Source organism: Hemibagrus wyckioides, linkage group LG17 (genome assembly GCF_019097595.1).
Source record: "Hemibagrus wyckioides isolate EC202008001 linkage group LG17, SWU_Hwy_1.0, whole genome shotgun sequence".
In the NCBI taxonomy this organism is placed as follows: domain Eukaryota; kingdom Metazoa; phylum Chordata; class Actinopteri; order Siluriformes; family Bagridae; genus Hemibagrus; species Hemibagrus wyckioides.
Genome location: NC_080726.1, coordinates 10,550,877 through 10,576,445, shown reverse-complemented (window position 1 = coordinate 10,576,445; position 25,569 = coordinate 10,550,877). Strand labels below are relative to the sequence as shown.

Below are 25,569 nucleotides of genomic sequence, written 5' to 3'. Positions count from 1 at the left end.
GAATAACTTTCATCTTGGCCTCAATGCTGCCTTTTTTTGTGTGAAATATCTTTATGGATATGATTTTCCATGGATTACTAAGTTCATTTATTTATTTATTTCCAAATGAGGGCCATTTGTTTTGACAGATGCTCGTTCTGGGGCTGCAGCCAAAGCTTGTCTGATTTTCTGAATGCTCACATAAGACCATGGCTTTAGACTTTGCTGTTTAGACAAACACAATCGTACAGTTGCCAGCTTTCTGAATAATTATGTGTGAAAGAACATATTCTGCGAAGGCTGAAATTCCAGTTGGGGAAATAGAGAGAGAAACCTAGAGTGCTTACGTACAGAGAGCGGTAATCCAGGCTGAATGCTTTTGGAGCAGATGTATGGAAGTAAAATGCTCCTTTTCTCTGTTGTAGTCTAACTATGTGACTTCCCATACATAAACTGGCATATGTAATATTTCAAAACCCTGTGAGCAACTGATCAGAAACTTTTGGGCTCTGAAATTGTTTCAAAACTGTTCTTGTGGTAATGTCATTAAAAACTTTTCATTTTAAAGCCATTGGGTGAAGACATTTTATATTAATATTTAATATACAGATGCGTGACTATTTAAGCACAAACCTAAAGATGATTGATTGATTGATTGATTGATCATTTAGTACTTTGGGGAAATTTTGGTGAGATGGTGTAGGTCCACTTGTTCCCTTATAGAGGGTCACTGCAAATGTATACAAAGTTATCCTGAGTGATCAGCTTTATCCTATGATGAAGCATTTCTATCCTGATGGGGTACTTTTTACAGGATGGCAATGTTGTGTTCTATTCTGGCTTCATATGCTGGCAGAAACACCTTACTAATGCTTTTTCCTTTAATATGTCACATTTCTGTATAAATTGGGGAAACAATTTGCAAGTATTCTACTGCTGTCTTTACTAATTTTTACTGCTACATCAATGTTGTATAGTCTTCCTCAACAAGGAATGTAATTCTACAGAACTCTCATCCGATCTTGAGTTTTCAGCACTGCCTCTTTAAAGCGTGCTGTTATATGGTTTGTTATACACCCTACGTTACAATTTATTTTTTAACTATGCCGTTTTATACAACTTCTATAAATAATGTACGATGTGTCTTCATGCTAAATATTCCTCTGGGTTTACACTGTAGTCGGGAACAGGCAAACATCTGTTTTCTCATAGGGAGAGTGTGCATTGAATGTGCATGTTTTACTGGGCGCAATTTTACCAGCATCTGTTGCTACAGAGTTGATCCTTCTTTTCAGAGCCAAAGATAGAGACGGATCTTAGTGAAATATTGCTGTTTAATTTGTATTTTAAACAGTGAAACCCTGCATTGTTTGTACATATTTGTACTGTGAATAGACATGCTGACAATAATCACTATTCAGTCTACTCTAACATATTGATCAAAGAATCAGGAAGTGATGTGAAATAAGGATAGGTGCATATAGAAAGAGGCATTTCAGTACTGCAGAATTTTTTTTGGACATACTGTACAATAATGATGTGTGTGGGCATGTTTTTTAATAGGAATATCTGGCCTTGTGAGGACATTTGGCTGGTCCCCATGAGGATAGTCTTGTGTAGCCAGACTTCAGACTGATGGCAGAAGGTCTGGACTCCATAGCAGCTTTTCCATAGCATTGGCCAAGGACTGTCTATAAATCTTCCAGCAAAACAGTAGTATTAACATCAGGTCAGAACTCCATTTGTTCCATTTGAAATGATTAATCAAAAAAGATCAGCACCATCACAAAAAGTGTACTATGACAATTTATCTCAATATCAATATTATAGAGTTTAATTTAAATTACATTACAGCCTCAAATGGAAGGTCCTCACAAGGATAGTAAGAACCATGTGTGTGCGTCTGTGTATGTGTGTGGGTGGCACATTCAAAGAAAAGCTGAAGCAGATTTTTCAGTTTTATTCTGTATATCTGTAGTGTGGGTGTTAATTAATAATCTTCTCAGTCTCAGTGGCTGTGTTCATAGCCATGAGAGGCGGAAGGTACTTTTTTATTTACTTCCTCCCACACCAATCTATTGAAGTTAATATATTTCTGTATTAGGCACACAGCAAACCGTTAACCCTGTCAGTCAAAGAAATAGGGTCAAATGAGATAGTATTTTTGTTTACACAAATTGTCTTTTTTATTTTTTTAAAAATAAATCCTGAAAATGAATACTCACGCTCATCATTCATGCTGTTCTCGTAACAAATTTCCTCTATGTAATGGATTTTAAATCTGTGAAGCACACTATTGTTGTTATATAATATAGCAAAGTAGCATGTTAGTTAATTTGCCAGACTATTTTAATACACAGTCAGTTAGCATTAAAAGGCTTGTGACCTTATTCACAGTCTAGCCATTTCTGCCTCAACCTCTGGTGCATGATTTAAATGTAATCCTGTGGGATGTGACCGTACGGCTGGTAGAATGTGGACGTTTTTAAAAGATGCTGTCGTCTGCATTTATTTTTTTCCCTCTCATAGCTGAGTGCTTCCAAAAGTTGAAAAAAAGTGGCATCAAAAGCTTTTTCATCACTTGACCAATCAGGCTGCAGCTCGGAGGACAAGTAAGAAAAAACAAAACAAGATGGAGGACAGTGCTTGTAGAATTAATCTTGTTAGTGAGCTGCTGTTTTTCTGTGGATGAATTTCCTAGCATGGAAGCCTAAATAGGCAGAACAGTTGATATACACTGACTGTCCACTTTTACATGACTGTACATTTATGCAGTTATCCAATCAGCCAAATACAGGGAAAGAGCTTCTGTTAATTTTCACCTCTGAATGGGTAAAAAGTATGATCTCCGACTCCTCAGACTCTTTGAATGTATCAAAGGTTGTCATTGCCAAGAATTTGAGTATTTTAGAAAGTGCTGAACCGGGATTTGAGCATTCAACAGTCAATAGAGTTTACACAGAATTGTGCTGCAGGTCTGCAAGCAGAAATGCCTCGTTGATGAGGAGGAGAATGGATAGAATGGTTGAAGCTCACAGGACGGCTATGCTAACTTAGATAACCACTCTTTATAACCATGGTGAGCAGAAGTGCATCTCAAAAACACTGAGGCATATGTGATACAACAACAGAAGACAACATCAGGTTGTCAGTCAAACACAGGAATCTGAGGCTACAGTGGGCACACATTCACAGAAGGTGGAATGTAATGGGGGGGGGGGGCAGGTAGTGTTATAGTTTCAGTTTGGATTAACCTGTTATATATGAATAACTCCAACTATTTAGTGTTTTTGGCTGAACAATCCCTGAGTGTATATACAGTGTACATATATATATATAACCTCAAAGCTTTTTATTACCCATTTTATTCAATTTAATGCATATCATTCAACTGCAATGCACATTGAAACTAAGGCATTAGGTTACAAGATACAATCTAAGTGTGGACTTGCTGATGGGGTAGTAGGAGTTTATGGTATCAGGATGGAAGGATAACAGTATAGTCAATTATATGTCTCTGTCAAAATATCCTCAGGTGTGTTTTGACATATGGAGATAGGAAGCATGACATTTACTAAATTGTGTAGCTTACTGCACATACAGTATTCATTGGTTCTGTCACTTGGAATGAATAGCTTTACATAAATTGGTTTCTAATCAGCAAGGAAATTAAAACACAAACATAGCTCAGTTAAAAAATAATAATAATAATAATGATAATAATAATAATATTATCGTTATTATTATTATTATATATATATATATATATATATATATATATATATATATATATATATATATATATATATATATATATATGCGTGTAAAAAGGAGACAGAAATAAACAATAGCCAGGTATACAGCAGAAATGTTGTTTCGACAGTTGACTGTAAAAATGATAGTGAGAATACCTTGAATATCTGCAAATCTAATATTTCTTATAAGATTAGAAAAAATCAAATATAATATTACTCAGCCTTTCAAGCTTTTCAATTTCTTATTCTTTAAGCAGATATTCATGCTTCTATCAAGAAATCACGTCTTAAAATAGGTTTCATAATTGCATATTTAGTTCCAGGTAATCTTATTTTTGTACTGATGATATGTTTAGTTGTTTTGTATGTTTTTTTCTTATACATGTGCCTTAAAGCTTAAGTTCTCTTCAATCAAGAACTTTCTGAACTGTGAACAAATCTAACTTTGATCCTGGCATCACATGGTCGGGTTGATTTCATTGTGTCATTATGATAATATCCTGTTTGTTGCTTAGTCTTGGAGAGATGGAATAATTTAAGACCTGATGAAAGATCAATCTGACAGGATTAGAGCTCCCGTTGGCCCCTGAATAAACATTGGGCCAATAGGGAATCTTGATCTCATTAAAGCTCTGTAACTGTTTATGATAACTCATTAGAGCCACAGCTTTCTTTCTAGCTGCAGATAGCTCCTTGTAATGCCATCTTCCTTGGAGAATGGGGATTAGACCCTAACCAAGCCAGTGATATATGGCTTAGATGATCTCTTCCCTGATATTAGAATGTTTTCTTCAATACAGTGCATCCACATTTAGTTGTCATGCAGAACACAGGGAAAAGTGCAATAAAATAAAATGAAGCTCTGTCTGTCTGTAGAGTCAGCGTTCATTTTTATGGTTCAGTGCACCACTAAAATGTTCATCTCTCTAGACTATGTTTCACATCTGCTGCATCATAACTCTCTTATTACTCTGTCACTCGGCGCGAGATCAGCCACTTGATATGCAGCAATGGGCTTTGGTCATGAACGTGTAAAGAGGATTGTAGGATTTGTTGGGCACTTTGGTAAGATTAGATTCCTGATGCTCAGATTTGGGTTTTTATGAAAAAGCCTGCATGATTAGATTAGAAACTGTGATCTATTTTTGCATAGCAAAAGACTTCTAAAGTTTGTAGAAGCACCACTTCTACTAGACCACTTCTAAGTTTCGAATATAACTACACAAAACTCATCCATAGCTTGTTAATCCCAGCTTGAGATACATTGTTGTACAATTTTGTCATACATTAAAAAGCAACCTTCCCTGATTTGATTTGGCATTTTCCACTAGTCCTTGACAGACATTAAAACAATTAAATTTTCCAACCAAAAACGGTGTCAGACAAATACATTCTAGTGCACCAATAAGTGATGGCAGAGATTGCATTGCAGGGACAGGAAGTGCCAAAATATGCTTTTTCAGCACAAACTTTTCCCCAGCTCTTCAACAGACATCAGTGATCTACAAGGAAGTTATAGGAAAGCCTGTCACTGGCTGTGCAGTACTTTGTGCTTCTCTCAATTTATGGATCTCAGTAAGCTCTGGTGGTGCTAGGACTCCACTCACATTTACTTTTGTGGAAAATGTGCATATATTATTCTTCCAGGAAACTTTCCTTCCTTCTTCAGCCTGCTAAGACTTTCTTGCTTTTATGCAGAACTGCACTAGCATGTTGGTGCTGCCTTACAGCACAATCCTGAGCTCAGGCTGATGTCTGTGTGGAGTTTCTGTGCATGTTCTCTCCATGTCTCTGTGGGGTTCCTCAAGGTTCTCTGGTTTCCTCTTAAATCCCAAGAACTTGCCTGTAGGTGTATTGGCTATGCTAATTTAGTCGTAGGTGTGAATGTGTGTACAAATGTGTGAACTGGTGAAGCATCCAGGATGTATTCATACCCTGCCTCCTACCCAGCATTCCTAAGATTACTGAAGAGGAATGAATGAATGAATCACTGTATTATTATGTGCACTTAATATCTACAATATTTTACAATATGTACATTAATATCAGACCATGTGCAATAATATGTGAAATATTATCTTAATTCTTAATTCTAAATTCTAAATATCTCTTAATTACTTTTTTGTACATTTTGTACATAATAGCATATTGTATATTTATTTCTCTTGTGTACTCTGAAGCAGTCTCTGGCAAAAAAAAAGTCTATCGGTATTAATAAAAGTCCTTATCCTCCCTTCTATTATCTTATCGAATGAATGAATGAATGAATGAATGAATGAATGGATGGATGGATGGATGGATGGATAAATGAATAAATGAATGAATGCATAAACTAACGAATGTAATAACTCAGGATTTCCCGATTTAGGTTCTGAATAAACATTTCAACCAGTAGTGTCTGCCCATGATATATAACAGGGCTCCACATTTAATATCTATCAATACCTCACCAACAAAAAAAAAATATTTAGGCTGAGCAATGTATAGAAATTATTTATTTAATGTTTCATTTCAAAAAGCTGTCTATTTTATGAAATGTCTGAATTTTTGCATTTCCTCTCTACAAGTCCTTCATCTTCCTGGTTTCTAAGATGGCAGTTTGAAACCACTGCAGTGGTGGATAAGAGTATTTTGAGCTACTCTGAAAAGCCTAGCAATGAATATCCATAACCGGTGCATTACATGCAATCATCGCCATTTTATTTCTCTATAGCGGCTCTGAATGTGTTAACGCATTTAAACTCTTATTTAAGTGAGCTTTTCATCTAAGATCCTTGGAGATATGGACGATTGGATGCTCGGAAAGTAAGGCAGTCTACTGCCTCCCAATTGACCTCCTTAAACTCATCATCAGGGTGATTTGTCACATCAGAAAGGTTTCTCAATCTGTGCAAACGCTGGAGGAGTTGATTGGTCTTTTGCGTTATTTAATATGCTATGTCTATTTAGTGTGAGAGGAGGCTAATTAACTCCTCTACATTCGCAGCAGTGAAATTGGTCAGTGGCTTTTTTGGGGAGCAAGTAGAGAAGATTGCAGTGTGTGTAGACAATCCTTCTGTGTAATTAGTTGTCTGATGAATGCTTCCTGCTGTTATTATATATATATATAATCATTTTTTGCTGCTCTGAATGATAAACATGCATGGTATATATAGGAATTTTATTGTGTACAACAAACTACATTTAAGATGGCTCCTTTAAAAAAACCCTGGTTGGAGGATGTGCTACATGGGTGTGTGTGATACAGTTTAATAAACTATGAGCCCATCAATTATAAACTGTCATAATCCTAAATTGAATTCAGGTTCCGCAGTATAATAAAGCAGATTGTTCCTCATCAGGTTAAATGATCAATCAATAAATAAATATATATAGTGAAATACATAGCATTTGTATACAGACATCAGTGTGTGTTATTATAAAGTGAAAGGAGACGATCACATCATTCCCGGAGTAGCCAAGGGAGCATGTGGGCTTTGAGTAGATGACTTTATCTTCCATGAGCAATTAGCTTAGCCAAACACATCTCTCTGCCTGTAGCGTGGAAGGAGATGTGAAGGTCACCGTACTGGCTGTTGCTTTCTCTGCAGTCAGGTTAGACTCCGATTATATAAAGCGGGATGTTCACTTCAGAATTCCACCAGTAACTCCAGCTAGCTGATAAGTCACAGTCATGGTGAAGCTGACAAAAAACACTGGCTGCAATTATATTCAGACACCATCTGCATTTGAAGACACAGAGATTTAGAATTGATTTTTTCTTTCTTCACTCAATCCTTTTTCTCAAGCAAAGATTACAATCTCAGGTTCAGCAAGTTACCTGCTTTGTTTTCCTTTGAAAGACTGATTCAGCAAGAATATACAGCATGATAAGACACTAAAGGTTGTAGAGATCTGAAATAAGTGTGTCCACACACACACACACACACAAACACACCACCAGGGTGGTAGGTAGGCAAAAATCTGTGTAGTAGTCCTCTGAATGCCCCATTTGTGCTGCATGGTGATTTACTGGTACTGTAATTTAGAAGTGAACACTGGAGGCTGCAGAGAAGGTACAGCGTAATCTGGTGGAAATGAAGACACAGGCAGGGGTGCCAGCCTACATCAGAGTGGTAGAAGATTAACAGCAGTGCTGAGGGCACCGCACATTAGAGTTAGACTGCGAACAGACTCTGTCCTCAGCATGATAGAATGACCACACACAGCTAGATCCTACAACTCAACCTTCCACCCATCATTAAACTGCATTCATTTTCACACATGACTTTTAACAAGCGCCTAATGTTTTGTCCGTAAAGGAGGATTTTAGAATTTATTTACATACTGAAATCATTAGAGTTGCAATGGCACACAGCAAAACTGCCATAGTTTGAACTGCCATGAATATTTACATGGCACAAATGTAGTTGTTTATTTAAAATGGCTTTTTAAATGGCTGCATATTTTCCTATGGTAGAATGTAAACTATTCACGCACAAGTAAGAATAAAAATGCTTTCGACCGCCCAGGATAAAGGAAAAGGGGGTGGGGGGGGGTTAGAAGAGGTGTATTTTTGAGTGATATTTTACGACAGTAAGCCATCACTCCGATGTTAAAATGTGGAACTTCTGACTTCAGAGCTGGTCTGAAGAATGAGAGGGTCATGGCAAAGCATCTTTTAAAACTATTCTTTTGAGACTGTCGAGTGGCATGAAAAAGCAGCACAAGTGATGTTACAAAGGCAGCCATCTGATGATGCCACAGCCGGGAGCAAAAACAGCCACGCTCTCTGGGTGGGATAGATGTAATATTCTATATCTCTTGTCAAACACAGCTACATTACCCGGCCGAGGTCGTCTGTGAGTTCATGTATGCAGAAAAGGGTGGATAGAGCTTTCCTCCTTCCTCACAAAGAATCAGTTGGTTGTCTTCAAGTGTCTTTGAGGAAGCCTGACTTAGCTTTCACCCTCTTCAGGTTGTGGCTGTTGTAAGATAGTGGGCTAGTGGGTGGGAATTGGCAGGTGACCAAAAAATGGGAAAAGTTCCTTTTAAATGATTATTAGTAGTATTAGAATTATTATTAGTGCTATTGCAAATACACGGTTAAATAGAGGGATTTCTTTTTTTCCCATTCAAAACCCATAGGGGTTACAAACCTTCACACTCAGCTGTACAATATAATACAAGGTGGTTATAAAGTTCTCTCTTATATTAAGCTTCTATGTCTGTATTAATAAGCCACACTTGCACAAAGACAAGGTCAGTTTGTTTGCTCACATTAACACATTACTGAAAACAATTTTGTGTAAAGGTAGCAGGAGTTCATTATCGCTGCGGTCAAATCATAAAGCTCACCACACCTACTCATGTTCTATTTATTCTAGATGATATTTCTGAACAAATATAGTGTAGCATATAGACGCATATGAATAATAAAGTGGAACATTCATAAAGTTTTGCCTGCTCTCTCAAACCAGTATTAAATGAATTACTTTCTGTTCTAACCTCTTTGAACTGAAGGCTTTTTCAATTCACCGCTGGAAGTAAAAGTTTAAATGTGCCCATGAGGCAAGTTGGTATATATAAACGTGCAGAGGGAGAGGGCCCTGCAAAAGGAGAAATTAGGAGGCAAAGGGCAACGGGAAATATTGGACACCTTATTCTGCTGGTAATTGTGTCATGTCAGTAGACTGCATAAGATAATGATGGTTGGTGTGAAGTGAAAAAGAGCGAGTTGAGAGAGAGATATGGCAAGTCGAGTCCCAGTGCTGCCCTGGAGCTTGTGATATCCCTGGCTAGATTTAACAGACTTCACAGTTAGAGAAACTCAGCAAATTAGCACGTAGTTTGGCTCTGAGACACGATTGTATAGAGGTTGAGTTATTGCCCGTGCAATGTTGCGATTCTCGATATACCCACATACACATGCTGTTCCTTCCACTGCCCGAATAATTTGCATTCACGCTCTGCTTTTAACATTAGCATTGATTGAGTGCGCTTGGGCAGCGTACATAAAAATCATCTATTTCCCTTGCATTTGCCTGGCTTTAAAAATGCATAAGACATTAGCTTTGTGCAGTTCACAGAGTCGCCGCTGCTCCTGACACCCTCGCAGCGAGCAGCCTGCAGTATTTAGATGCCTGCTATTGCCAAGATGAAAAGGTGGCCATTAAGCTCTAATGGAGAATGGCGTTTGATTTCTTTTTTGCTCAACAAAGTGTAATGGTCCATTAACAATAACACATCACAATTTTGGCAAGTAATGATTAGGACCATCTGTGTCTCCACTATTCAGTTTGCTGTCGCAGAGTATTAGGACAAGCAATTGTGAATTCGCATGAATGGCTCAGATCAGGCCTTTATTTCATATGTAGTAAAGTATGCAGAAAAAACAAAAGAGGACTTTCATCCTCTAAAATGAACGCTATGAGAGGAAAAGAACTGTCATGACCTTCACTGTGTGCAAGTAAATCTAATTGTTCAACATTTTAATCAATTGTAATACCCTCTGCTGCCACAAGCTGTCCATTAGAAAAACAAACACGATTCTAGCAACAAGGTAGATTACGGAGGAAGATTTCAGACATTTCTTTTCGACATCTCATCTTCGGTTCTTTCGTAAACAAGTCAGATATAGAGCCATTTGTGGGGAAAACACATATTCCTGCAACATTTACTGACTAATGCTGTGTTCAAGGTGAGCGTGTAATTCCTTGCCTACAAACGTTAAAAGCACTCCCTCATCTGAAAAGTTCCACTCACTAACTTGGGGTAGTCTGTTCAAATCCCTGTTCCTTTCTCTTTACAGAGTTACATCAAATCCACATGGTCATGCACACTGCAAACCGTGTAATGTACCACTTTAAAACGAGGTTATAGCAGTATTGGGTTTAGACGGAGCAAACAAAGACATAAAGTGCATCTCAATCAGCTCCCTAGTTCAGTAGTCACAGCACTAATCACAGAGTCGGCCATTTTAAGAGCTGTCTCTATCACAAAATCCTTCCAGTACACTGGAATGTTCGATGCACGACAAAAACCAGGGAGTATCGATGCTCACTATGTTCCCTTAAATGATATCATATTTTTTTGGAGCCTCTCAGCTCAAAAAAAGGGAAGACAAACTCCGGGTCTTTGTTACAAATTGTTGTAGCTCTCAAATGATTCCTTACTATAACAATGCTTACCGTTATTGGATGTTTCACTAGCTATCCCATGATCCTGCTTGAAGTATAATAACAGAGAAAAATAATAATGTGGGAAAGACATCAGTCCTGGCTGTTGCTGATAAACGGCAGTTGTGATGTTGTGATGATATATTGTGAGCATGTAGTATTGTCACTGGAAATTGAGTCATCATTGTCCCAATATGTAATGAATCAGAGTCCTTACTAGTGCCTGAACCTGTGTACATGATATACTGATTCATGACCTAGTGAGCTAAATGAGACACACCCACTCTTTTATGGAGGCTTCAATGTTTTGTTTTGTTTTGTTTATTCACTTTGCACATTCTGAAGTAGGAAATGATGATATTATAACTTAAGAATTAAAGGCACAATGAATAGGGTAATTGATGAATTATTTAGAGCAAGAAGAGCTGAAAAGAGGCATTCCTATAGATTAGCACTCTCTGTCAGATGCTGATCATTTCCTGATAAAGATGGATGACAGCTCAGACAGCTAGTAGATGGGCTATATATATATATTTTTTTAATATACTCTCTCCCTGGGCTGGAGGCTTTGTATACAGTAGTCCCACTGTGGGTGAGTTAGAGAAGCAGGAGAAGTCGAGGGGAGTTGATAAGACTGCTGCAGAGCTTGCTGTAATGGCTCTGCTTCTTTCCTTTACAGAGGCTCACTGGGGGGAGATGAGGCAGCCTGCAGGCCATCGGTGACAGAGGAGAAGAGGGTCGAGTTTAGCGTTTGTCATACTCCCTGATTAAAAATCACTCACAGAGCTGCTGCCACCGGGGCCCCATTCCTGTAGACTAGCAAGGAAGCTTTAAAGTCATCTATCTTAAAGTTATTTCTCCAATATGAGCCTAAGAGCACCACTGAATTCCTTAAAAGTAAAATATGGTAGCAGGTGCACTGAGGTTTGGAAAATTCTGTATTTGCAATTTTATCACTTGAAAACCGTGTATCTTTGGGCTGTATTTATATCTGCTTAGCACTCCAAATATTTGTATCTGTATCCGTACTTGGAGTTGCCAAAGTGATTGCCCAATAAACTTTTTCTTTCTTTCTTTCTTTCTTTCTTTCTTTCTTTCTTTCTTTCTTTCTTTCTTTCTTTCTTTCTTTCTTTCTTTCTTTCTTTCTTTCTTTCTTTCTTTCTTTCATTATATTTCTAATATGTACGAGTTATTAGTGTCTTACTGAGGTACAACGTAGGCAAATAAATTGGAAAAAGTAATGAATGAATGCACAAATTAATGAACAAATTAATGACACATTTATTCTTTGAGACTTTGGATGGGCAACTCCATTATAATATTGAACACATTTCCAAGCAATGACATTATTATACAATGCTTTAATTTATTTATTACTAAAAACATAAAAGAAGAAAAGATGTTGTTAAAGATGTAGTCTTATTACATTTTCTACTTATATTTGACCAATTAAAACCTGTGATGTACGTTTATTTGACCAAACAGTTACATTTCTCAAATTTACATATACTCTATATGTAGACCATAGTTTTTGGTTGTTGTTGTTGTTGTTTTTTTGTTTTTACAACAAAACTAATTATAAAATCTAATAAGATTTTATTTTTTAAAAGTCCTACCATTCACTGATCAGCATGAGGTTAGAGGATGTCGGAAGCTCGGTCCATATCAATGTCAGGACGAACATAAGGCACCTGTCTCTCCTCCAGGTCCACTGTCTGATTCCATCAGTCATGCACGTCTCTCTCCTTCACTCTAGATATCAGTGAAGTGGACAGTGACAGATATCTGTGTGTGCCAAGGCCAGACAGAGGTGAGCTTTAAAAGAAGGAAGCCATGCAGAAGGTACAAGGTCAATGAGGCTCGAGAACACCAACAGATTTGCTGTGGAATGAGCTGGGAAGAGGGAGTGTTAGGAGTCAGAGGAGCATTATTGCCTTTTTGGGTTTAGGGGCTCTAGTGCTTTCAGGATAATGACAGTGGTGCTGTCATGTTTGTCATGTTGGGTAGCTCTGGCAGTCAAATAACTGACAAGACTGAACATTACATTGTGGCAGATTTAACACAGCAGACTAAGCTTGCAATTGTTGTTTATTAAGTGCTCTGACACGGAGAGTAGAGTAAATAATTGGAATCTGTTACTTAATGGGTTTCTCCGGTGCATCTCCTCAGATAAGTAAATGTTCACAGTGCTTAGCAGGAACTAAACATCATGTATTTTTATACTCGATATTTCACTACTGGCTGCTAAATCTTGTGTTTGTGAGATATAAAAATATGAAGAAAAAAAAAAAACATTCATAATAATCATGTGCAACTTATTGCATATATATCTTCAGTTAACAATTTCTCCTCATCAGGATTGTTTCCGATCCAAACCCTATTATGGGAACATTTAATGCAAGGCAGGAATTCAGTCTGGATGGGACAGCAGTCGACTGCAGAGCAACACACACACAAATTCACACACTCATTCACACCTATGGGCATTTTAGCATTGCCAGTGCACCTACCAGCATGTTTTAGGAAGGTGGCAAAAATCCAGAGGAAACCCACATGAAAATGGGCAGAAAATGAAACAGACAGTAGCCCAAGCCCAGGGCTGAACTAGGAATATAATGTAGGATCTGTCCCAGTGTTACCCTCTGTGTCACAGTGCAGCCTAATTTATTTAGATTTTTTTTGTTCTTTCTAAATTATTACTTACTTAGGAAAAGCATAAAAAAAGATTTGTGTCTGCCAATACTACACGTAAGAAGAACAATGGCAAGCAAACAGAGCCTCTGTTTCTATCTTTAAAAGTTTGTTATATCCCATAAAGTATATCCCATTTGCAGTGAATAGGAAGCTATTTGGGCAAAATATTTTTTTCTCACATTTTCTGTATTGATGTAGAATCTTTCTCAAGGAAATCCATTATGTCCACGCCAAACAGACAATCATTATAATCCCATTTAACTCTTTTATTATTCAGTTATTCCTCTTGAAGCATATGACTGAGTAACTACAGTGAAACTAAATTTAAAGGTATGTAGTAAGGGATGTCTGACTCCCCAAAGCACATGAACTCTACAGTGAGTTTAATGAGTATAGTCTGAGTTATGTTGTACAATAGAATAAAATAATGTGCAATTAAGCTTCAGGCTGTTGGCAATAGCTTTAATAGCAACTCATTCCTCAGCTAGACTTCATGACCTGCAGATTGCCACTGGGCTCGAGACACTACAGCAGCAGGAGGTTTGATTTCACGGACATACAGACAGATGTCATGTGCCACTGCTTACCTCTGAATGTTAAAGATACATCACAGTGACGTGGAGCCTGGGAATACACAAACCGAGCACAGCATGATCACTTCCTGGCTTGCTTAATTTACAAAAGCATGTGAGGAGATTAAGATGATAATATGTATTTCTAGTGTGGTTATTATACAAAGCACAACATAGAAAGCAGCTGTCTTTGGAGAGATACTACAGTATTATATAAAGATGAATGCTTGCTCTGTCTGAAGTTAATCTCCCGGCTTTGTCTGACCAGTGCTTTGTCTGAGACAGAAAGTGTTTCTACACTGGTAATGAAGAATTGCAAACGGCTCTGGAGATTTGAACCGGCTCTTCATAAGGTCAGAGGATATGAGAAATGTAGGAGGAATGTAGGCTGAACTCATGGTGCTTGTTTTTTCTTGTGATTCAGCCGTAAGGATGAACTACATCTTGTTTTTTTGTGTGTGTGTGAATTTGTCTGGATGCCTATATGTTATTGATAGGTTGCATAAGATTGAATGCAATTCTTAAGTAATCAGTTTTATTAGCTGAAAGAAATCCCTTTACCAAAGTAAGGAATAAAACATGATGGAAGATGTTGTTATAGTTGTGATTTTTTTCCTCCCACTCCAAAATGGATTATTTTCCTATAACATCATGTCCTGACCTGTATGATTCTTCTTATGCCACGTCGATATGCCAACGATTACCTTTTTATCTTATTAAAAACAACAACATACATTTCTTAAGTGCTTATAGTTCCATTTTATGTTATGAAATGTTTATTAATCCACTGTAGGGTAAATTCAGGTCAAAACAGCAGCACAAGTAAGAGGAGTAACGTCAATGAAAACCTATACATCACAAATAGTGTAAAATAAAAGCAGTATAAGATCAATAAAAATAATGAAAAATTACAGAAACAGTAAAATAAAAATGTGTATGTACATATGCTGAAAAAATAAATCTATATATCACGTAATGTATGTACAGTGGAGCCTCGGCATATAAATTTAATTCGTTCTGGAATTAAGGTGAAAATTTATATTGGGAAATGAATTTTCCCATAGGAAATAATGTAAATGCAGATAATCTGTTCCAGCCACCCAAACATATTACCAATACTAAGTGTAAACTGTATGGCTGCTACCGAAGAACTGATGCAAGCCAAACATTCCATTTTAAGGGTCCTCACAGGAAGTCGTACTACAAAGCTTGGGCTAAAAACAGACCACCCACCAATCTGTCAACAAAAAAAATGCACGAAGACAACATTGACATTGTGGGTTAAATAAATGTTGGTATCGTAAAATTCATAAACTCGTTTCATTTGGTTTCTCTTGGATTTCCACTGAAGCAAACCAGTTTTGAACAGCTCCCGGACGTACAGCAAACTCGGCGTTTGCTTCGGTTCTTTCGTTTGCCGAAAATTATTTGCTATGCTATATGTTGATGCAAATTCCTTGGAAAATTTGGAGACTCTGTCCATAAATGATAAATAAATGTTTCCTTACAGAAAACCTCACCCTACCAATGGATATACATTTTCTTTGCCACATAACAGGTTTTTCAAAATCCATTTATTACTAGTCTTGGATTTTTAATTTTGGCTTAAATCCCTGTGAATGAGTCAAACAAATATGATTTGATAATTTAATAATGCTGTGGTATGACTCAAATAAGCAGACTAAGATATTTTAAGTCTGAAGTCTTTTTAAATAGCTTGGACTTTCTGCACAAACAGTGCTTGTCCATTTTACCATACTGCCTTTAAGATTCATTTGCAATTTTAATTATTCACCCAAGGTAAATTCCTGTAATAATGATAAATCTTTGATGATATAACAAATTACTCTTAATGACCTACTGAAGTATATTCATCTCTGGACCTGAACCTTTAACGCTCAAAACGTGTGCAATTTTGCCTCCATTTCCTTTGAGATATTTAAAAAATAAAATCCTAATATTATATCTCCCTGCCCAACTTAACATCAATCCCCTGTTAGTAAGTCTATTCCCTATGGTATACATGAATAGTAGCAAGAAAAGGAAAACGAGAAAACAGTGTTTTTCCCCCTTCTGTTCTCCTCCTTTTCCTGTGTCCTTCCTTCTATCCCTTAGTGCAAGGCTGTGACAAGCTATGATGAATTACCTCATTATTCCAGTTCACTTGTTCGTTTCTCTGCTTTTGTAATTTCCCAGATTGATCCACATGCACTTGCACCCACAATACTTCTGTTCTATTCACTCCATAGCTCCTCTGCCGTACATACAATGGCTTCGTCTTCAGGGCTAGCATGTGGCACTAGCAGACATGGATCAGCTCCAGCGGTGGACGCATGGCTTCTCACAGAAAGAATGAAACCAGAGAGACAAAGGCCAAATTAACTTCCACACACTGTCAAAACTAAGAAACTGCACTTTCACTGTAATCACTTATAATATAATCCCCATCCTTCACAGGTCAATGTGTGATAATTGGGCCTTCAGCAGACCAGGTAATTCAAAAGTGTGGTTTGTTACCCCCATATTATAAAGCGCCACACACTCTCTGCCATCTCAGATTACTCCTGTTTGAGTCAGAACTTGAAGTTTGGAGCGCTAGAAGCAGTTCTAATGGGTTTCACCCCACTGCATTCCCAGTGCCCATTGATCTCTATGCACAAGGTAAGGTTCATTAACTTATGAATGAGTCATTTCAGTCTTTCAGTGAACTCTATTTAAGGCTGTACTTTTCAAAACAACATTCAAATGATCACAGTGTGATCAAAAATTTCCCCTGCCCACCGCTTAATCGGTTTAATTAAATGCGATTTAGGTGTGTAATCAAGTCACTGGGTGAAAACATACTGAGTTCAAAGTCACTTTTCGTGCAGTTTCATTTTTTTCCTCACCTTTATTATCTCTAGGCATCTATTATAGAATAATGCTGCAGAGTTAATTTAAAGTGCACAGGTTATCTGGTGTTCAGTTTGAAAAGTTTGCTCCCGGTTCACTCTCTTTTTCGAAAAAATAAAAAATAAAATCCTGCATTTCTGACACATGTGAAGATATACGGCAAAGAAATGTACTTTCAAAAAGAATACATTACAAAGTAAAAGAACAAAATCAGGACAGAGAATTTGGTACTAAAGAGAGGTAAAGGAGATGCTAGGAGGGGAAAAAACGTCTTGGGCTTACATGAACTACCTTGCTCTAACTTGGCAAATTGCTGCGGTTTAAGAGATTCTAAAATATTTTGCTTTTAGATTAAAATAATTGCCTCATGTCAGGCCGCCATCACTGATTAATTCCCTTTAACAGCAAACTGTGGTGTGATTTACTCTTTTTGGTCCATACTGTAAAGCTTTAATTAGTGTGATGCTTTCAGACAGCATGTTTAGTTGTGTATCTTCATCATAATTGCACATGCCATATGGTAAAGGTGTCTCCAAACCCAAAATTTGCAGACATATTGGTGTCCAAATGTAACACATATTCCATCACGAGACAAAATTATCTCTCACTCTTGTCAGCATTAGCGGTGTTATGGAGTGGAGTTGCCAATGTTAGCTACATCTGTCTGCTGTTGTAAAAGTTTCTCTCCATATGTAGATTAATTAAGTGAAAACTCAGATTTGACTTCACTGTCATGTCAACAGTTATGATGAAATAGTGTTAAGAAAGTACTTACAAAGTACAACAAACCGTATATCATGCTTGTCCTAAAATTACAGGCTATGCAAAAATTTTAAATGGCTACAAATGCAGCTTGTGGAAAATTACTGTGGAAAATGTAACAGAATTTATCAGCAGCTTTTCGTAACACTGAAATGTCTCTTCATGTTTATGCAGTTGACTCACAAAACATCTCATTTTACATGATTCAATAGCAAACTGTCACCACAGGCAATTTTCATTCACAGAAATGTGAAGTTTTTTTTTTTTTTCAGGGAAACATTTCAATTCTGGTTAAAATGCAGAAATAACTCGAAATCAGGTTTGCGGTTTTGGGACTGCAGGCTGTGGTGAGAAGAAATGACTGATGGTGCAATAAATCTGCTAAAATGCAAGGCTTGTTTTACACTCTTCCAATCAAGAAGTGATTTAACTTCAACAAGATGTTAAAACTCAAATAAGTTTCCCCGTTGTGCATTTACACTTTTTGATCATATAGTACACTGTTATAGAAGGAAATTATTCATATTTGCTCTTTCTGGTTTCACTCAGATAAGGATGAGTTTCCTTTAGAGTCTCAAGGTTTCTTCCTAATATCATCTCCAGGTATTTTTTCCTGCCATCTTCACCTCTGGCTGGCTTATTGATCTGCAATTTTAAAATTGCATTACCAGAAAATCTATGTCCTATATTGTTATTGTATATATATTGTAAAGCTGCTTTGTGGGGCGATTGTTAAAAGCGGCATCCAAATAAAACTGAATTAAACTGAATTTAAGTTTTAAATCCAAGAGTGTATGAGGTAAATAAACAATTTTAGATTCTGTTGATTGCAGAATTGTTGTTTTTGGAAAGCATCTGCAGTTAATCTCATTTCTTGTTTATGAGGGGGAAAAAATGACATAGTAAATCTGACCACTTTATTTTCATAAATGGTTTCATAAATGTTGCTATGTGTAATAATTATGGACTATGCTGAAGATGCTATTTGTTGGGACTTGTTATTATGAAACGTCATTAAGCATAATTAAACAGTAACTAATATTAACAGACTAATACAAGAGTCATTGTCTCCAAACATCCTGTTCTCTTATGGATGTCTTATGAAAATGTTACAATATAATAGGTCCCTTAAAACTGGAAATGCATGAAAATAAAATGATAGTATGATAGTGATAATAATTAATATCAGCATGCTATCTAATCTGATCTTATCTCATTCCTTTTGTTTTTGTCACATGACCATGCTTTTATAGCTAATTCTCTATTTTTCTCTGTCCATAGGTAAGCCAGTTTCCTGTTCACAGTGGTCTTGAAAACTGGAAATAACATTTTGTTCTGTTTTCCTCAACCACCAGCAGACAGAAGGTAAAAAAAAAACCCTGGTGTTTTATAGAATGACTCAACATGCTCAGATTAAACACTGCTTTGTTAAGAGTATGAAAATAGAACCAAGGAACATTCTGCTTTTTTATCCCTAATATCCTCTAAATGCACCCAAATGATACCTTGGGCTACTTTGCACATGTTGCTGCAGCATTTTGATGGAATGGATTTGAGACTTCTTTTTTTTTTAAACCACATTGTCTTCTTGCGAAGCCTTGGAAAAAAGCATACACTACAGCCTTCGAACACCCACACCTTTTTAATGGAAAAGTTCCTCTGAGTTGGTGTGATCTACCTTACTTTTCTCTGCAGTATGCATGCACAAGCAGTCATCTGGGTTGCAGAGGTGCCTTTTAGTCAGCCCAGCGGTGTCAGAAATAATAGTGGGTGTATGTGCAAGGAAAAAAAAAAGTGCATAGAGTGCATTTTTTTTCTCTTTGGGCCGCGAGCAGAATAATGAAGTACATAGACCATGTTTCCCATGGGACCCATAATTTTGGTGCGCCCACCTGTCAGCGTCTGATGTGCTTGCTGTCCGCCACAGCAAAGAACACAAATTGTTTTGCTCCGTTTGCGTTGTCAGGACTAATTTGACATTATGCGTACTGCCCTGCCAACTATACTCAGAGTTTGGGGAAGTATAAACTCTACATTTTTTTTCATTTTGGTAGAAATAAGCAGACGGTGCTTGGGAAGATGTTAGGGAAAGGAGGATTATTGAGCAGTAGATGAAATTGTATATTTCCAGGCTATTAGAGAACATTATCCTCCCCAAGCCTGAGCTGAAAATAGATAGAAGCTTTTGAGTTAGCTTAACTTGAAAGGAAAGAAGAGGCATGTATTTCTAGCTATTTCCGAGTGAGTTATTGCAATGCAGAGCTTGGGTTGTAATATAAGCTTAATGGAAATAATGTCCATTTAGTGCGTACATGTACCTATACTTAACATTTTCAAATGAGACTGTTCTAGTCTGTTTACTGCGTGTATAACTAGGACACGGTAAATGCATTTTCAGCGCTGGAGCTATCAGCCATGTTTAAAAGTAACTTTTGCTGTGGGCTATTTTGCTTATTACTCATTACCTAACTCATATACAGTAATCTCCTACCATTTCCTAAATGGAAAATAATAATCAAATATAATAGGCCTGTTGGTAATGGTAGCCTGGATTAGAATGGTTGCTTAGCATGTCAACAAATCAGCTCTTTCTGAACTGTATGGAGTGCCATTAGAATAATTCAGTGTAATTATTCTTTTTAATCACCACAGCAGACACAGTGGCCCAGTATTTCCTCTTGAAAGATAAATAGTGTTTACCAGGCCAAATATAACCCAACTGCTTTCTTGTGCATTGTACATTTTAAATGTCATGCTCATGTTTGATTGGGATTATGACATAGTCAGCTTGGAGAAGATTATTTAGTGCATATTTTTGTAGAACAAGAGGATGCTGTCTTTTACTGAATTATTTATTTTGATCCCCAAACGTCTATATATCACACATTTTAACCAGTGATTAATCAGTAAATTAATTAGTAGTGTCCTCAACACCAAATTGCACAACATATCACAACTTTAAATCCAAATATCTACTACATACTTGTAGACACTGTCTACAAATTCTACAACTCCCTTCTACCAAGGAGTCCATGCAAGCATGATTGGCCCTGATCTTTAAATTGGAATGAATGAATTTCTGTCTCTCTAGCTAATTAGAATGACTTTAAGTAAGCAGAGGTATAAGTTAGCTCATACTCATGTTAACCCACTGACTCAGATTAATAGCTGTTGGGTTTTGTCCAAATAGAAAATATGAAAACAATAAAACATATAGGAGCATACCCAAGTTCACTATTTTCCTTTAACCGTATGTTTATTTCCCCTTGTACTGTGAAATGTCCACAGGACAAATTTTCACCATATAACCAATTTGACTTGATACACAGATTTTCTTTGTTAAATAACAGCACATTTTATTTTATTATTAGCCTTAGATTATGTGTTCCAAATCTATGCCAAATCCTTCACAAATTAAGTAGTGACTGCACACATTAAAGGTGTGATTATTGACTACTTCACCAGGGCAGCCATTGAAGCAATTACAAATTATAAAAGCAATTATAAACTATAAAAGCATAACAGCCCATTATAGCACAAGGGTGGCTTATGAATGCAGGTGAGCAACATGTATTGGGATTCAGCTGTTTGCTGAATGAAGTGGATTCATCTTTTCTGCTGTAGCTGCAGCGTGGAGTGTGCATAGCTTGAACAAGACTCCCAGTCTGCTCATTATTATGTCCCCAATGACCACTAGAGACAGAGACAGGTCAGATTCAGGCAAAGACCAAATGTGTTGATATGACTTTGCCCATGGTGAGAAGTGCTTGAAAATGAAAATTCATTGTAAAATAAACTATGTTACCTTTAATACAGTATTTATTGTTATATATATATATATATATATATATATATATATATATATATATATATATATATATATATTGTTTATACATATTGCATAGAAAAATACAGTAGCTCCCTACACACTGACTATGCTCACTTTGCAGGAAGTGATTTCTTTTTTCACATATGTGAGACAGGCTGTTACGGTGTAACTGCTGAAGTCTGATAGTATCACTTCCAAGTTCTGATAAAAAGTGCAATCTGAACTTGGGCTGAAAACTGTAGAGAGACTTCATGTGACTTAATGATCACAGTCAGTGTTTGTCATAAATTTGTACCTGTGGAAAGCCCTGTGTCGTCTACAATTGTTATTATTAGCTTGTAAACTCAAGTGAAACATCATGTAGCTATAGTTCAATGTTGAAAATGATGGGAAATGTTTCATTGTTGATGAAACAATGAAATAAATGTGGCATTAGCAGCTATTCAGGCAGCGCTTATTTTAACAACATGAGACTAGCTAGGTAGTTATGCTAATCGCTTACCTACTAATAAGCAATTGTATTCACTTTTATATCACATTTATTAGCAGTGCCTATTCAGATTAGTGTTAGAATCTATATTAAAAAAAACAATCGATTCATGGATTTGAATGTCAAATCAGCATTGAGCAGTTTAAACATAGCTTTAGTCTGATGCATTTTGGTAGTGAAGATTTATCAGTAAAGTGAAGATTCTATTAGTGAAGTAAATCTGAAGGTTTTTATTTATTTTAGAAAGTGCACATACCAGCCTATTGCCTTACAATGATCTTTTCAGGACGAAAACTATTATACTTAATAATTCAGTGACCAACTCTAGACAATCTGAGAAGAGAAAGAAACTGTTTGGGGTTTTTTTATTTTCAAGCCAGACAGCTATCTTTCCCTCTGTCTCTCACCCTGCATGACTCTGACTGTATGGACACATCATCATTCCTGCATTTTAGTTTTAAGTAAGTTTTAAGACTACATATGCAAATATGGTTCTATTATGTAAATGGTGACTGTATGTATTCTACATTAATCATATTTACAGCCATCTGTGTGAGGGTTTATTAAATCTGAGTCATTAAATAAAAGCAAGTAATGAATAAATCAATGAAATAATTGTGCATGGAGGCCAGCAAAGCCGGCCTTGGAGAACAGCAGAAATGACAGGGATGATCAAATAGAAGCTGGTGTTTTTCAGTCTACATGGTCCATGAGCAAATCTGATGATTGTTAGTCTTTGGCAGAGGAATCACCAAGAGTGCTATGGCTTTCATTTCAGACAGCTTTGAATTACATGTTGTACCAAGCTACAAAGCAAGTGAAAGAGACACTGGTTTTGAGGGGGAAAACAGCAAAGTTGCTGATCTCCCAAACGTGTCGCAAAGTTAAGAGCATCGTAACTGGAGAGACAGTGTTTAATGTGATGCTTGATCTGCTATTAACAATGATCTGTGTGTTGTGGGAAAGTCAGTCACTATACCCATCTATAGTAAAGAGGTATAATTCCCCTATTTTCTCTTGACCAGTGAGGGTGAGGGTGTGCACATGATATATTTTAGGCAAATAAATATTGTAAACAGCATTCCCAGAGAGACCTATTAGTCTGACTGATCATAAACAAACTTCTCTGATCTACCTTCTCTCTTTCGCATTTGCCCTTTTCTTGTTTACTTTAAATATTATACACATAATGGATGTATGGCAGCCTGGAAATCCCTTCAAATTGTGAAATGTTTACATTTTCTGCTTTAACTGAAATATGTCTCTATTTGCATGTACCTTAACCATACATACATTAGTGTACTCTATGTATATATTTCACTCTAGAACTGAATACAGGCTGCCTTTGCCTATTGAAGACTTTTTTTTTTTTATCAAACTGGGACCAGGGAATAGTGGTCTGGTCTTAACATCAGACATGAGCAAATAATTGAGCTTAAAAAATGTTTTCCATTAGTTTTTCTGATTGAAACATATTTGGCACACATGTCAGCCATTAAGTGACCTTTAAGCCTTAACCTTAAGAGGCTAGTTATATTGGCAAGGTTTTGGCAGATTGCAGGCTAGAGGTTTGACAAAAAGAGTCTATTAGTTCCAGCTGAAAAAATGGCACCATTTTTTTTTAACTTAAATACCCTTTATTTGACCTTATTTGACCTAGAAGATAATGCTTCCACCGAAACAATTACATGTCCTATGTAGAGTGCATTTGCTTTTTCATAAGAATGGTGCATTTGTGTCTTTTATGAAATGTGTACATGGTCCTGAGCATACTAATGTTCCAATATGTACAAAGTGTGCCAGTTCTCTTCATTCATCAAAAGATTGGAGCTTATTTTCACACAGACACAAGCCTAATTTGCTAATAAATTGGCATTGTATCGCATCTTTCCTTGGGTATAATTCATTTTGGCCAGGCTAGAAATTTTCCAACTAAATGTGTCAACAACAGTAGGTAAAGTAATGCACCAGTATGTGTCACATTCAAAATCTGCCAGTGCAATGGTATTTTCAAATCCATTTCTGTCCAAAGAATGCCCTTGCCTTTGCCTGCTAAGACACAATGCTAAAACATTATTTCCTTTATTTTCAAGCAAAGCTTTAAAAGTCATAGCCTGCCCTCTGCTCTGTGAGTCATGCTATTTATGGTGACAGTGTCATTGCCTCAGGTTGGTTTCACAATTGTATTTTATTTTCCAGAGAACTGATCATTGGTCCTCTTAAAAATGATTTCAGAGGTTCACTTAAAAAAAACCTTGCCAGAACCCACGTTAGTTCTAAATGTTGAGTTTCATGATGGCAGGGAAATGGTTATTGTGGGGTGAGTGTTGGTACCTCAAGAAAAGATGTACCCCAAGAACAGAAAAGCAAATGGATCAACCTAGTACTTACCATTTTGCAAATCTGACGGTGATGTATAGAACTGCAAAATCAATCCAATGCTAGGAAAAAATTTCTTAGACATCACATTATGAGTCCCTAAATAAGCCCAGATTTGGTCCTGGGTGTGGACTCAAGCATTCAGATCAAGTGTGAAAGCACATTCGGTTCCTATTACATTTACTGCTTTTGGCCAACACCCTTTTCCAGAGCAACATCTCTCTCCCTTTTTTCTTTCTTTCTTTTTTTTTTTTTTTAATACAACTGAACAGTTGAGGGTTAAGGGCCTTGCTCAAGGGCCTAGTAGAGGCAGCTTGGTGGTCCTGGGGTTTGAAATTCCAACACTTTAAACACTGAGACACAACTTCCTAGTGGCCATTAAGGCCGATTAATGCCAAAAGCATATAAGAAAGCAAAATCTAAAGAAAGTAAGAAAGTAAGGGGAGCAAAAGTAGGTTTAGCATGCATTCGTTTGCAAATCTGACTCATAAATAAATAAATAAATTAATTAATTAATAAACAACAAAATAAATATAAATAATGTATTCATTCATTAATTATTTTATATATAAAAAAAAAAAAAAATATATATATATATATATATATATATATATATATATATATATATATATATATATTTTTTTTTTTTTTTTGTTTTACTAATTTGTTGATACTAGAGTTCTTTAGTCTTTTGTCCAGTGAATTTAATTGTGCTTGCATCAGTGAAGCCTAGACAAACTGTGACTCAATACTGTTCATCTTTATGACTCATTCAAATAGACTGAATCATTTGCGAATGAAAAATGTCAAGTTTTTTCAAATTCCTACATATTTAAAAAGCTTGCCATTTAAACTCTACTGTAAATATTGAAAAAAACTTATTTTTATCCGTGCACATAAAATCATGAAACAGAACTTATTGTTGATTTATAATTGATGTCAGCTCGATGTCAACGAGCACTGACATGCCATTCAATAGGCAAAGCTTCAAAAGTTAATTTTTCATTACATCTATTAACAGTCTACTCCCCTGAGCCACATTATTCACATTGTGTAGGAC

At 36.5% G+C, this 25,569-nt stretch overlaps 1 protein-coding gene across 9 annotated transcripts in view; it reads left to right on the top strand.

Annotated features, from left to right (window-relative positions):
* cadm2b (cell adhesion molecule 2b) overlaps positions 1-25,569 on the top strand; it is a 162,898-nt gene that overhangs the window by 54,946 nt on the left and 82,383 nt on the right. The window contains exon 1 of one of the 9 annotated variants that reach the window (XM_058412893.1): positions 19,093-19,176. The exons of the other annotated variants lie outside the window; for them this stretch is intronic. The gene's annotated coding sequence lies outside the window, so the exon portion shown is untranslated. Of the gene's footprint in view, positions 1-19,092; positions 19,177-25,569 lie in introns of those variants that run through there. 9 annotated transcript variants of the gene reach the window in all.